The sequence below is a fragment of the Podarcis filfolensis genome, assembly GCF_964270895.1.
Source record: "Podarcis filfolensis genome assembly, chromosome: 10".
NCBI classification, from domain to species: domain Eukaryota; kingdom Metazoa; phylum Chordata; class Lepidosauria; order Squamata; family Lacertidae; genus Podarcis; species Podarcis filfolensis.
Window position 1 is genome coordinate 71,250,739 of NC_139612.1, and position 12,886 is coordinate 71,263,624.

The 12,886-nt window shown below is 43.2% G+C and overlaps 1 protein-coding gene across 1 annotated transcript in view; it reads left to right on the top strand.

Annotated features, from left to right (window-relative positions):
* LOC310743102 (ovocleidin-17-like) overlaps positions 1 to 12,886 on the top strand; it is a 40,729-nt gene that overhangs the window by 4,390 nt on the left and 23,453 nt on the right. The gene's annotated exons all lie outside the window — the stretch shown is intronic.

The window sequence follows — 12,886 nt, forward strand, 5'->3', positions numbered from 1 at the left end:
AATTAATAAAGAAGAGTGTCTTTTATTTCAGACATAAAACAAAACTTGTACAGCATTCCAAACGGTGTTCCTCTTTACTTTCTTAGTCTTATGTTCCTCTATCTCTGCTACCTCCCCACACTCAAGGACCAACTGCCCTAACTGTCTCTCTATTACCAACTGTCTTTCCCAACCAGCCAACCCACTCAAACCAACCAACTACCCACCCACAACTCCCAACGAACTAACTGCCAGAACTCCTCCCAGAACCAGTTTTATAGACCCACTGACTCCACCCCCCTGGGTCCTGTCTGTGCAACCCATTTAACTATTTCCCCTCCAGCACTCTCTCATATATGGTAAAGTCACATACCTCCCCCCTTAAGAAGTTTCGATTCAGGAGGGTTAACTTCTTAAAGTTACACTCCTGATCAAACAGTTTTGTATGTGGTTTTGTTTTTTATCTATCTATATATATATACATACATACATACATAAACAAGCAAATGGTTGATTGTCTTTGTTCATCCTTCACTCTCTGGTTTTCGTGATAAGGCATCCGCCACAATGTCCAAGGATTCTTTCTCAACCATCGAGAGGTGCTTTTCTCTAGGCAGTAACTTCTTGCTGATGTAGGTGATTGGATGTAGGTCTCCTTCTGGTCCTGGCTGGCTTAAGACGGCCCCGTTTCCGGTGTTTGAAGCGTCCTCCTTTTACACGGTAGGGGTTCACAACAATGGGTTTGGCTTCCCCTGTGTCGATCCGATGTTCCACACCTTTGGCCACTCCTGGAATATTACTGAACAAGGATTCATATTCCAGCAAGATCTGTTTTGCTTCCTCTGGCTGTTTAAGGGTTAAAGTCGGAGCCAATTTTATGTCTGTTAATCTACTCTGGGACTCTCTCTTGTTCCCCCAGCATGGTATGTCTGGTTCACATGGATCCTCTCGTAAGGCATACAGTGTCCATTTTTCTGTTCTAAAATACGGTTTGATCATATTTACATGCACCACTTTTTGCCCTTCCTCTCCTTGCTGGATCACATAATTTACTTCATTCATTTTGGCTTTTGTTTTGTCCTGCCCGGTGCCTCGTCTCTGACATATGTCACAGGCTTGACAGTATTGTTTTATTTGTTTCCCCATTCCTGGCCAATAAAAATTTTGAGCCGCTCTCTGTTTTGTATGTGTAATACCCATATGCGCTCCAAATACACTGTTGTGAGCGTGCTGCAGGATTTTGCCTCGGTATTCATGTGGGATTACTGTCTTCTCACTTCTTCACCCCCCCTGCATGGTGGGTCAAGGACTTCTCAATATAAAAGGTCCTTGCTCAAACAAAACCGTTCTGGGTACTCTGGAGTTAACGGCCTCTCCGACTCGGCTGCCTCAAAGCACATTTGTAACTCAGTATCTTCTTTTTGCTTTTTGGCAAAACTTGGGGTTTGACTTTTAGTCAAAGGAAATAAAAAGGTGTTTTTTCTTTCCTCGCACTGATCATCCCCTTGCTGTCCTTCAGCATTGTCTTCCTCTGCTACTGTATCCACCCCCTCAGGATTAGGTGACTGTGGGCTCCCTTTTGCTCTGGTAACTATGAAAGCACATGTTCTAAAATGTCCCAACCAATGAGCACAGAGGCGGGAATTTCTTCCGAAAGGGCTACCTGCCTCTTCCCTGCCCAGTTTTTGAACCCAACATCTATTTCCGTCACCTTTAGGATCTCTGCCTGTTTCGAAATTCCTTTTAATTTCATTACTTTTCCTGGAATTATGGCCTCATCCCTGATTATTTCCAGGTGGACTATGGTGACTTGCGATCCAGTGTCCTTTAACCCGAGATATCTTTTTCCGTCTATCCAGATATACTCTCCAGCATTCTTTAACAAGAGATTATCTTGTTGTATCGCATAACAATGCACGACTTTGGCCTCTACTACCTCAGCAGCCTCGGGCCTAGTTGGCATGGCCGTTTCCTTGACAACCTGACTAGTCTGGCCCTGCTCCACAGGCTGCATACAATATGTCTGTTTCTGTGTGGTGCTATAACTAGATGTTTCTTTTCCTGGCTTACAATCAAAACTTTTATGACCTAATTTCCCACATCTCCAGCATGAAATGTCTTTGGGTCCTGCATAACTTGTTTTATTGACTTTTCCCTCAGCAAACTCTATATGGGTGTGTGCCTTCTCATGTGGGCTTTCTGATGAGGGGCTGCTTCTCTTATCGGTTTCTGAGGTAATCTTTCCTTTGGTTTGCTGAAATTTATTTTTGTTTGTTTCCCAATATCTTCCACCAAATTTTGGCCCATCAAATCCATGGTCTCTGATTTCATTTATTTTATCGGCTAAACCCGCTGCTTCCTCTGTTGTCTTGGGGTTCCTTTCTTTTATCAGGTACTTCAATTGGCCATTTATTGTGTCGTAAAATTGCTCCAACGCCATCACTTCTCTAATCTTAGGTACCGTGTCTGCATTCTCTTGCTCTAACCATCTTGTGAGGTAAGTTTTTATCTTTGCGCCCATCTGCGCATAGGTTTCCTCCCTCACCTTTGTCACACTTCTAAATTTTTTCCTCAACTGCTCTGAGGTAATCCCAAAGCATGTATATACTAACTGCTTGTACACCTCAAAATTTCGGGATTGTTCCTCAGTCATTTGAGCGTATAATTCGGCTAGAGGACCGCTTATCCTAGCTCTCAAGATCATCATTTTATCTTCCTCTCTTACTTGAAAATCGTGACAGGCTCTCTCGAAGGATACTAGAAATGCTTCTGGGCTATCCTTATCTCTAAACTCAGGAAAGCGTTTTAAATCTATCTTCATTTGATTCTGTCCATCGGTGTTATTACTATTATTACGATTTTCTAAAACCGCTAATTCCAACCGTCTCATCTCTAACTGAAACCGCTCCTGTTCCCTTTCCTGCTCAGTCCTCAATTTTTCTTTTTCCCATTCTTGCTCAAGCCTAAATTGTTCAATTTCTTGCTCAGCTCTCAATTGTTCAGCCCTCAATTTTTCTTTTTCTAATTCCTGCTCCAGCCTAAATTTTTCTTACTCAGTTCTATTTTTATCAAGCTCTAATTTCAAGTTATATTCTTGAACTAATTTCCACTTTTCAAAATCCTCTGAAAACTGTGGAACTTCTACTTCAGGTGGGGTTTTGGTCATCTCTTCTATTCTGGTTTCTTCCCCCTGGGGATTCCCATTCTCTTCTCCCGAGCTTTCATGTGGGTTTTCTCTCATGGGGTGCTTGGTCTTCTTGGTTGAGTCAGTATTTTCACTAATTAATTAAATAAGAGACTTTCACTCTCAGCACTGTTCCTCCCGGCTTGGCTTTCCAAGACCCTGGTCCTCAAAGTATAGCTTTAGGTTTTCCCCCCTCTAACCTTTCAAGCTTACTTCCTCTGACCCTGAGCCTAAGCCTCCGCCAGAACAGTCTTTTGAGATCTCTTGCTCTTATTATCTCGGCCACACGGCAATCTGGGGTTTATCCTCAATCACACCCTCAGGCCAGGTAATCTCTTCACCGATTTTACCCTTCCCCTCTCTAGGTGTATTGCTTCCCCTCACAGGCTCTTAGATTTATCGAATCCCGCCGCTGCCGCCAATTTTGTGGCGTTCGTACGGAGCCCCCGGTCGTCTCACGGACTATTGACCCGTACACCACTAATCCGCGGCCACCAACCAGGTCCTCCCTGGTAAACTCACTTCAGTCTCAGTCAGCTTTTCAATTAGTAAAGAAGAGTGTATTTTATTTCAGACATAAAACCAAACTTGTACAGCATTCCAAACGGTGTTCCTCTTTACTTTCTTAGTCTTATGTTCCTCTCTCTATCTCTGCTACCTCCCCACACTCAAGGACCAACTGCCCTAACTGTCTCTCTATTACCAGCTGACTTTCCCAACCAGCCAACCCACTCAAACCAACCAACTACCCACCAACAACTCCCAACGAACTCCTCTCAGAACTCCTTTATAGACCCACTGACTCCACCCCCCTGGGTCCTGTCTGTGCAACCTATTTAACTATTTCCCCTCCAGCACTCTCTCATATATGGTAACGTCACAGGGACACACACAAATGAGCAGCGCAACAGTAAAATCGGATGCTCGGGACTCAAAACGGAGCATGTTTGGCTTCTGAGGCAAAGTTCACAAACCGGAACACCTACTTCCAGGTTTGCAGTATTCAAATTTGAAATATACCAATTTTCCAATTGGAAAAAATATATAAAACTGGTGATAAATTATGTTGGAAGTGCAAGATCAAGGAGGGCGATTTCTATCATATGTGGTGGTTGTGTGAGCCCATCAAAAAATTCTGGGAATCTATTTACAATGAATTAAAAAAAATCCTCAAATATACCTTTATAAAAAAACCCGAAGCCTTTCTGCTGGGGATAATTGGGGAGGAAATCAAAAAGGAAGACCAAACACTCTTTCAGTATGCGACAGTGGCTGCCAGAACTCTAATAGCGCAGAATTGGAAGACATCAAAAATCCCAACTATAAACGAATGGCAAACCAAACTATTTGACTATTTAGAACTGGCAAAAATGACACAGAAAATAAGAAATCAAAAAGACATAAAGTTTAATAAAGAATGGAATAAATTTATGACATACATGGAAAAAGAGGTAAAAAATCTAAAAATCACAGTAGGTGTGACGTAACACTTGTGACGTAAAGAGTCTTTTGAGGAAAAGAAACTGCAGATAAAAAATCATATAATATATTCTGAAACCGAGATGAAGGGAAGTCAATTAATGTTGTGTGTTATTTAGTTATTTAGTTAATGTAAGTTAGTTAGTTGGTGTTTTATGTTAGGTGATGTTTTTTCTTTTGTTCTTTTTATTATTATTATTTCTTTTATTTATGTACTCCTTTTTTGTATGTGTTATGTATGTTTATTTTTTCACTTGTTTTAATGTTGGATGTAGCAAAATGAATTAAAACCAATAAAAAAACAAAAAACAAATTTGAAATATACTTGGAGTCGAGTGTGGATTTCATGCTCTTTATTCAGCTCATAGTGGTAAGGAGGAAATGGAAGTTCTCCCAGAATGTCTGTTTATAGACATTATTTACACAATGGGCCCCACGTGATTGGCTAATTTTGGGATTCACCTGTAGGCCAATCAGGTTGTGGATTCACTTCCACCTGGAGCTGGATTGAGTGGCTCCTGTGGACCAATCAGATTGCTGCATTCTGAATCCTATTGTTCTAGGACCAGTCAGACTGCTGCCTTTTGGATCCTATTCAACAGTACATAACAAAATTCCAAGTTGTTCATGAACTAAGCTGTTGAAAAACCAAGGTACCACTGTATTGCCAGTACAATATTCAATCTTGAGCCAGACTTTTAAGAGATTTCATAGGAAGTCCAGCTGCATAAAACTCATTCTTTTCCTTTTCTTTTCTTCTTAGGACCTCTGCACCAATGGTCACCTTGCCTCTATCCTTGATGTGGAAGAACTGAATTTCTTGGCTAAAATCATTAAACACTCAAAACACGAACATGTCTGGATCGGATTCTCTGACCTAGATTTTGTGAGTCCCCAAGGCTTTCTCCTCCTCCTCCGTCTGCACTGTCAGAGCTGATAATAAAAGAATTCAGTGGGGAGGCTGTTCTATGAAACTTCCCCGGTTGATGTCTTTGAGATGTTAAGGGCAACAATTCCTACCCGCCAAAGAGACATTTCCAAAATAGCATGTGAACATTATGTGAAAATTGAAAGTCAACTGAGGAACACCTGAGAATACAGTCACTTCAGTTGCTCATTCTTGTTTTAGTTTTTGACTGCAAATGGGTACCCCTGTTTGGATGCTATTCTTCTGGGCACTGAAAGATCTCCTAGATGGGGAGCTGAACTGTGCCTGGTTTCCCCATCACCACCACCTTCCCTGCTTCCTCCTCCATTCCAACTATCCAACCATCCCAAGTTGAGAAGGAAGATCTGAAGGGGAATCCTGCATGACTTAGTGTGCCCAGAGATGGAAATGAGTGAAGTTTCCTCTGGCTGGTGTGTGGAGAGTGTAAAGGACATACGAGGAGAGCGTTCTCAGCATTCAACATGTTGTTGTTTAGTCGCTTAGTCGTGTCCGACTCTTCATGACCCCCTGGACCAGAGCACGCCAGGCACTCCTGTCTTCCACTGCCTCCCGCAGTTTGGTCAAACTCATGCTGGTAGCTTCCAGAACACTGCCCCACCATCTCGTCCTCTGTCATCCCCTTCGCCTTGTGCCCTCCATCTTTCCCAACATCAGGGTCTTTTCCAGGGAGTCTTCTCTTCTCATGAGGTGGCCAAAGTCTTGGAGCCTCAGCTTCAGGATCTGTCCTTCCAGTGAGCACTCAGGGCTGATTTCCTTCAGAATGGATAGGTTTGATCTTCTTGCAGTCCATGGGACTCTCAAGAGTCTTCTCCAGCACCATAATTCAAAAGCATCAATTCTTCAGTGTTCAACATACTTGACCACAAAAGAGTCATGGTGGGCCACTAGCTGATGTTCTGCAGCTCAAATAATCTTGTCTGTGGTTTGTTTGGATGGAATCATCTTTATATATATATACATGCTTTTTATTAGTTTTTCATTTCACATAAACAAACAAAATACAATAATGTTCCAAAATCATATACCTACTTTCTTTCTCAACGCCCTATCGAGCACTGACTTCCCTCCCTCCCTTCAGCAGGTTTTCTTACTTCAATCCCTTTCCCACAGTTCCTTAGTAATATCCAGTCCACGTCATAAGATTTATTTCAGTCTTCAGATTTCTACAGTTATTACTTATATAGTCCACAAATTTACAGTCATACCTCGGGATAAATATGCTTCAGGATAAGTATTTTCGGGTTGTGCTCCGCAGCAACTCGGAAGTAACGGAGCACATTACTTCCGGGTTTTGCTGCTCGCGCATGCACAGACGGTCAAAATGACATCACACGCATGCGCAGAAGCAGCAAAACACGACCCGCACACGCGCAGATGCGCAGTCGTGTCTTACGTTCTGTTCAGGATATGAACGGGGCTCCGGGACACATCCCGTTTGCATCCCCGAGGTACCACTGTACTCCAATCTCTTTGGAACTTTGTTTCCTCCTGGTTACGAATCCTGTAGGTCAGTTTTGCTAGTTCCACATAATCCACCATCTTCGTCTGCTACTCCTCCACTGTTGGTAATTCCTGTACTTTCCATTTTTGGGCTAACAAAGTTCTGGCGGCAGTCGTAGCGTACATAAATAGCCTTTGATCTACCTTTTCTATTTCCTCTCCCATCAAGCCTAGCAAAAAGGCTTCTGGCTTTTTTGGGAAGGTATATTTGAACATCTTTTTCAGTTCGTTGTAAATCAATTCCCAAAATTGTTTCATTTTTTCACATGTCCACCACATGTGGAAAAAAATCTCCATCCTTCTCTTTACATTTCCTGTTTGGGTGGAATCATCAAGGAGCGTGTTGTGTCCTTGAAAGTGTCTCCTTGTGATCTGTTCTTTCTAAAGCACATCCCACCTCTCTTGTCCCTACAGGATGGAAACAGGAGTGGACAGATAGCTCTCCAGCTGCATTCAAACCATGGGCTGAACATCCTAGTCTCAGGAGATGTGCCTCCTTGGATGGTAAGGGGTTAGTTCTCAGAACTGGTGCATTGGAGCTGTCATGCTTTAAAAAAAATAAAATAAAATCATTTTATTAACATATAAAACACATACATATACATTTACACAATACACATACACAACACATTACCTTATTTTCATAACATAAAACAGACCTACATTACTCTATATAATACCTACCTAAACTGTACATATCAGCATACCTACACACCTATCCCACACGGACACCCACCACGTGACTTGACTTCCAGCCGTTCTTGTTACGCGACTTTATTTTTCCAACTAGCTTAAACGCATTTCATTATTTCTTTACTCTCTTCTTTTATTTTAACTTTACTCTCCTTTCACTCTAATCATTTTCTGGATTCACTCAGTATCTGTCAGAAATTCTACTTTTCCCACATAAATTGTGATGTATTCCTTAAAGATAGTCCACTCCTTATTCACTTTTTGTACCATATTGCCTCTTATCCTCCATGTTAGTTTGGCAATATGGAAGTATTCCATCATTTTAGATAACCAGTCTGTTTTAGTTGGGACGCTGCTGCTTTTCCAGTTTTTGGCAATCAATAACCTTGCTGCCATACTTGCATACATAAATATTGTTCTGACCATTCTTTTTATTTCCTCTGACATGATAACTAGGAGAAAGGATTCTGGAGGTTTTTCAAATGAAAATCTAAAGATCTTTTTCAGTTCATTATAGATATTTCCCCAGAATCCCACTATGTGCTAGTCCCATGGGTTACCCTAGAGGCGAGGTCCAAGTCCAGTCCATGGTCAAGGTGCAACAGGGAGGCAGTCTGTAGTAGCAGAAGCTGGGTGCAGGGCAGGGAGCCGGGTGAAGTCAGGAACAGGCTTGCAAGCAGGGAGCCAGGGCGGGGCAGGAAAGCAGGACAGGGTTCGGGCAGGAACTGGCAGCCAACAATGTTGCTCCTGCAACCTGGGACTGGGGCTGGCCAGCTTTTATCTGCCCCGAGGCATAGGGCAGCCTCGATCCTCTCCTGGTCTGGAGGCGAGCACTCCTCCTGCGGGAACTTAGTTCCCTCTGCCTCCCTGTCCTGAGCCTCTGCAGCTCAGGAGAGGCTGGAGGGTTACTGGACCCAGAGGCAACCTCAGCTTCCTCTGACAGGGCTGAGAGTGGAGCACCTGCAGGCAATGAGTTCTCCATCCCCTCAGGAGCCAGAGCAGACTCAGCTGGTGCCTGCACCTGAGGATCCAGCACAGGTGAGGACCCTTCAGGCTCATGCCCCAGCCCCAGCTCAGCTGGTTCTGGAGGCAGGGAATCCTGTGCAGCCTGGGATACCTCAGGTTCAGCATCCGAGTGGTTTAAGATTCACTGCATGCACTGCTATAAAAGAAAATGTTATGAAGATGATGTATCGATGGTATATAACCCCCGTAAAGTTAGCAAAAATGTATAAGATAAGTAACAAATGTTGGAAATGTAAAGAAAAGGAAAAGGAAAAGGAAGGCACTTTCTTTCATATGTGGTGGGAGTGTAAGAACGTAAAATGCTTCTGGGAAATTATTTATAATGAATTGAAGAAAATGTTGAAATATACATTTACTAAGAAACCAGAAGCTTTTTTACTTGGTATTACAGGGAATGAGATAACCAAGAAAGAGAAGAAGTTATTCTTATATGCAGTGACTGCAGCAAGAATATTGATGTCCCAGAAATGGAAACAAGAGGAGATGCCTACGATAGAAGATTGGAGAGCCAAAATGATGGACTATGCGGAATTGGACAGAATGACAGGAAGGATTCGGAATCGACGAGATCAAAGATTTACAGAAGATTGGGAGAGGTTTATTCAATATTTGCAAAAACTAAGTGATAACCAGATTACGTTTGTAAGCTTTAAGGAAGCTCTGTGATGTGAAAATCTAATAATAAGTATAAATAATGAATTGAAGCTACCAGAATATTTAACAATAAGTAGGATTGTGTTAAAAGTTATAAAATGAAGGAAGTTCAGACAAATTGAGGGAAGTCAAAAGAATAGAATTAAGAGGTAATTAAGAAGCTTGAATGTACAACTCTGTTTTCTTTTTTTTTGTATTTGTAAACCAATAAAAATATAAATAATAAAAAAAGGTTCAGCATCTGAGTCTGAATCCCAGGCCATCACACACTATCTCTTTGCACTCCCACCACATATGTAGAAAGGTTCCTGCCCCATTGTTGTATCTTTTGGAGCTGCCGTGTTTGATGCAGGGAGGTGCCAGTATTCTCTTAATTTCTACTGTAGGTATGAGATGTGCTTCTCGCCTGCTCTTAGGCCAAGATGTCATGAGTGAAGGACTTCCTTTGCTGCCCTTTCATCTGTTTGATTGAAATATTTCTCAACTGCCTAGCATGTATCTAGCCTTCCCAAGACAACTCATACTGACTGCAAAGACCATAGCGTCTACCAGCACCAATTAAGTGTTGGCTGGGTGGCCGGGCTTCTTTTTAATGTGGAAATTCTTTGTGGCAACGATGGGGTGGGTATGCATGTGTGTGTTTTGGGGTGTGGGGTCCCACTGGCAGCCACATGCCATGGAGCCCCTGTTGTCTGCTGTTGACTCTCCCTGAGCTCGTTTCTCTTTTTCTTTCCAGGTTATATGCTATTCAGAGCTCAGCATTGCGATAAAAAATATGGTTACGTTTGTGAACATGAGCCAAAGTCTGAGCCCGAGTAACCTCTTCACTCTCCCTGGCTGACCCCATCAAATCTCAGAGGCTTCCATCCAACACTGTCTTTCTACCTGTGCCTTTTTCAGAATATGAAAACGTCAGAGGTGCCCTTCTGCCCCATTCCAGTGGCCCATCTATTCCAGGGTCCTGCTCTCACTGTAGCCTGCAATAGATCTAATTGAATCCTGCAAGTAGCAAGAGCCCCCTTCCCTGGGAGCCCAGGATGAAGAACTTTTGTGGCCTTTCAGATGTTGCTTGAGGACCACTAGCATCATCCTAGACAACTGGCCACGATGAGTGGGGTTGATGAGAGTTGGAGTCCACCAACGTCAGGAGGACAACAGTCTCCCCATCCCTAATAGATGCCTCAGCCCACTGTGAATTTAAACACATGCCCCTGAAACAAGAATCAATTACTTCCCTTTATTTACTTCTCCCCACTCGCTTCCCCCTCTGTCTCTTGTACCTTTTTTCAGATTGTAAGCTGTTTGGGATACGGAACTGGTCTCTTTTACTCTGCAATGAACCAATGCACTTTTGTGGCAATGCCCTGGGAAACCAGTTGGGCTGGATCCAACCTCCCCCACGAAGTACGTGAAGACGTGGAATTGAGTTGCTGAAAGCAAGCCCTCTGCAGAGAAGAAAAGTCTGTTTGCAGGTGTGGCTTGAATTGAAACCACACCTGCAAAAAGACAAAGTGGGACTTGCAGCCAGCCCCTTTGCAGCTGTGCTCTCAGCACAAACCAGCTGATTGTTGCTGAAAGGGTGTCTCCAAAGGGGCTTTGGTCCAGCACTAGTTAGATGAGAGCAAGCCCCCCCCCCCCTTGGCGGCAGTAGGACTTTCCCAATGGGGTTTGCTCTTAGCACCGATCAGTGGTAAAGAGGAGATGCACTTTCAAATCTGTAAGAGAAATCTATGGGGGGAAATCTGTAATGCAACCAATTCAAGGAGTGCTTGCTGTCCCCATTCCTGTCTGCAAAGGATTAATTAGGAGCTCAAGTTCAGCTCCCAATTGTCCCATTGTCCACACCAAATGTTACACAACTGGGATGCGGGTGGCGCTGTGGGATAAACCACAGAGCCTAGGACTTGCCAATCAGAAGGTTGGCGGTTTGAATCCCCGTGATGGGGTGAGCTCCCGTTGCTCAGTCCCTGCTCCTGCCAACCTAGCAGTTCGAAAGCACGTCAAAGTGCAAGTAGATAAATAGGTACCACTCCGGCGGGAAGGTAAACGGCATTTCCGTGTGATGCTCTGGTTCACCAGAAGCGGCTTAGTCATGCTGGCCATATGACCCGGAAGCTGTACATCGGCTCCCTCGGCCAATAAAGCGAGGTGAGTGCGGCAACCCCAGAGTCGGCCATGACTGGACCTAATGGTCAGGGGTCCCTTTACCTTTACCTAATGTTACACAGAACCATAAAATTGTGGAAGTGGAAGGGACCCTGAGGGTCATCTAGGCCAATCCCCCTGCAATGCAGGAATCACAACAAAAGCATCCCTGGCAGGCGGTCATCCAACCTCTGCTTTGAAACCTCCAAGGAAGAAGAATTCACCACCTTCTGAGGGCGTCCATTCCACTGTCAAATAATTCTTACACTCAGAAAGTTCTTCTTTGTGTTTAGCTGGAATCTCCTTTCTTTCAACTTGAATCCATTGAGGATATAGTTGGGAGGGGAACAGCCTCGCAGGTGCCCCACCCCTCGTATAATATGTATAAGATGATGGGGACTGAGGTGAGATGCCAAGAGTTCTACTGGACAACGAGCAGATCCCTGACCTTTTTGTCATTCAGATGGGGAAGCATAACTTTTTAAATATGTAAAATGTCCCTCTTAAATAATGATTATAAACTCTTTGCACATATTCTGGCAAATAGATTGAAAAGTATACTAAAAGACAAAATAAATGAAGCTAAAACAGGTTTCCTACTGGGACGCCAAATGAAAGATAACATAAGAACTATAATTGACATATTGGAGTACTTGGAGGCAAGAAGTGACAAACAGCCAGTATTAATTGTCTAGAACAAACTTAGTTGGTCTCTAAGGTGCTACTGGACAATTTTTTATTTATTTTGACTGTGTCAGACCAACAAGGCTACCACCTAAAGCCGGTATTAATGTTTGTCAATGTGGAAAAGGCATTTGACAATGTGTCATGGAATTTTATGAAAAAACGATAAAATCAACGGGCCTGGGAGAGTCTTTTAGTAGGGGCACAGACACCATTTATGGGAATAAAAAAGCCAAACTGATTATCAACAATGGAATAACAGAAAGCTTTAAAATAACTAAAGGAACAAGACAGAACCGTGCACTGTCCCCATTACTGTTTATTTTGATCTTAGAAATTTTGACAAGGAGGATAAGAGCAGGTGAAGGCATAAAGGGGATAGTGGTGGTGGTGAAATAATTTAAGCTAAAAACTTTTGCAGATGATCTTATAAGAACAAGAGTCAGACACTGTGAGGAGAACCTGAGCTTACAGGGTTAAACAGCTCAGAGTGTACGCCCTGCCTACAAGTTGGGAGGGGGGAGATTATGCGTCATTATGCGTCATTTCCGAGAGTCTCCAGCCTTTGTTCTTTCTCTCTACTTTCGCTTTTG